Source organism: Lactuca serriola, chromosome 5, assembly GCF_051521515.1.
Source record: "Lactuca serriola cultivar US96UC23 chromosome 5, Lser_US96UC23_V15, whole genome shotgun sequence".
NCBI lineage: Eukaryota > Viridiplantae > Streptophyta > Magnoliopsida > Asterales > Asteraceae > Lactuca > Lactuca serriola.
In genome coordinates this window covers 232169448-232171934 of record NC_136412.1, presented here as the reverse complement: position 1 = coordinate 232171934, position 2487 = coordinate 232169448, and positions in this window count along the sequence as shown.

Here is a 2487-nt window from a genome sequence, read left to right as displayed (position 1 = left end):
CAACTAGAAGTTGACTTTGACTTTAACTTGGTCAAGGGGTAAAATGGACATTTTACCCTAAGAGTAGATGTCAGTTTCTGACTAAGTGTTTTGTGGGAATTTTAGCCGGAGGATTTCCGGAGCAGCAGCAGCGGCAGTCGGAGGATTCCCGCACAGTTCGGCAGCTACAACAAGGTGAGTTACCTTCCAGTAGCGGTGGGTCTAAGGCCACAATGTCAGCCCACCAGTAGGAGACGTATGATAGATGATTGTCTTTGTGATATCATCTAGGTTTGCTACTACTTGATATGTTATATGCTAGCATGATATGTTGTATGTGATAGTAGTAGACTTCGTTTGTTAGGACCGAAGGGTAGTCATACACCCCATATACGTCTAACAGTATGTGATGATATGTATGCATGCTGGCTTGTTATGTTATATGTAATAAAGGTAGTAGGAGGGGACCAGTCCCCAAGTTCGGTTGTTAGGACCGAAGGGTAGTTCAGGCGCCCCAGATATGTCTGATAATATGTTTATGTTATGTTATATGTGATATTAGTAGTAGGGGTGAAATAGTCCCCGAGGTTCGGTTGTTAGGACAGAAGGCTAGTCAGCACCCCAGAATGCCTCGACATGGGTAGGTCAGCGCCCCAGAATGGCTAGACACGGGTAGGACGGCACCCCAGAATGGCTAGACACGGGTAGGACGGCACCCCAAAATGGCCGCATGGGTTGGTTGGCACCCCAAAATGGCCGTACAGGGTAGGCCGGGCACCCCAAAAATGCCTGGCAGTATGTACGTGATATGATTGTATGGTATGTGGTACGATGCGGGAACTCACTAAGCTTCGTGCTTACAGTTTTCAGTTTTGGTTTCAAGTACCTCTTCAGCGAAGGGGAAGGAGTTGGCACGGTAGCGGCACATCATACACACACACATTGATTTTCCGCATTACGAAATGTTCTGGGATTGTACTCTGACATTATTATTATTTTCATCTTTTGGGTTTTCAGACACGAGATATGTTTTATGAAATGATATGATCGGATGATGTTTTACTACAAATGTTTTACAAACCACTTATTATAAATGAAATTTTTGGGCGTGAAAATTGGGTCGTTACAAGTTGGTATCAGAGCCCTGGTTTGAGGGATTCGGACACACCTTCGGGGGCGTCTGGACTCAAACCGATAGATTAAAAGATTTTATAAGAAAGTAGTTTTCTAAAGAATAAACAGAAGAGTTTTTTTTTAGAAAGAACAAGTGTGTGATGTGCGCGACCGGCCGAGCTCAAGTAAGTATTCTCAAAGTACCAATACAAGTTTATTTTACGTTTATCAGTTTCAGTAGAACAACATGCTAGAATAGGACTAAGGATCTAGGAGTGATGCCTTATGTGCCTGCTTTATATGCTTCACCTTATGAGAGTTGCATGCTAGATTTGAGTAGACAACAGTAGGATAGCCTGTTTAGGTTATGCCTAATAGTATGAGCTTAGCATTTTATGCTAGCGCAGTTCCTGTTATGAGGATAGAGTTGCTTGAGATTGTTCCCTTTTGTCTGAATGTTGTTTGCTTTGTGCTTTCTGGGTTTTGAGTGATGGGAGTTAGATGTTAGGTGAATACGTTAAGTCACATGTGATCAGGGTTGAATAATCTCAGAGTGTTGGATTTGACCCTATTGCGTAGCTCTTGTTTAAGTCCTAACCGTTGTAGGGATGAGTCCCTTACTCGAAGGATTATCCGAGCCTCGTTGCATGTGATTGTATTCAGGTAATGGCTAATTGGCATTACAAATAGAACTTGAGCAGCTGAGGGCCGGTTTGGGTGGAGTCAGAGGTTTCCTAGGGTAAGCCTAGGATAAGAGTAGCAGTGATTAGCAGTGGTAAAAGGGATCTGGTGGAGTCAAGGCAGTCCTTGAGGAAGGTACGGATAGATGTGGAAGGTAGTATGGGCCCGTACTATTGAAAGTAGAGGATCTGTACCCGACTTGAGGAAGGCTAAGACAAGACCGGGGAACTTGTAATGGATGTGATCGCTTTAAAGATAGCAGTATCACTAATAGTTGCTTGTATGTATTGCAGAATGGTGGTACTACGTCAGAGGCCAGCAGTTGGCAGTTCTAGAGAGGGATTGGGTTCGGGATCAGGTTCCGAGCCAGTAGATGAGAGGCTACGTGAGTTCATCGCGTCAGAGATCACCATAGGCATCCTTGAGTCGACCCCCATCATTTTCGGGTCGATCAAGGAAGGGATAGTTGAGCTAATGGAGGACCGCCTCAGGGCGTTCAGGATTGACATGGCATCTGGCCAGTCAGGATCTCGCACACTGTCCTTTAAGGACTTTAGGGGCAGTGGTGTGCCGGATTTCCATGGGGCGAAGGACCCCATCGCTGCCAGACGATGGATTGTGGACATTGAGTCCACACAACTGACCAGCTTCTACCCCGAGGGGTCAAAGGTGAGATATGCAACAGGATGTTTACGAGACCGAGCTAGAGATTGG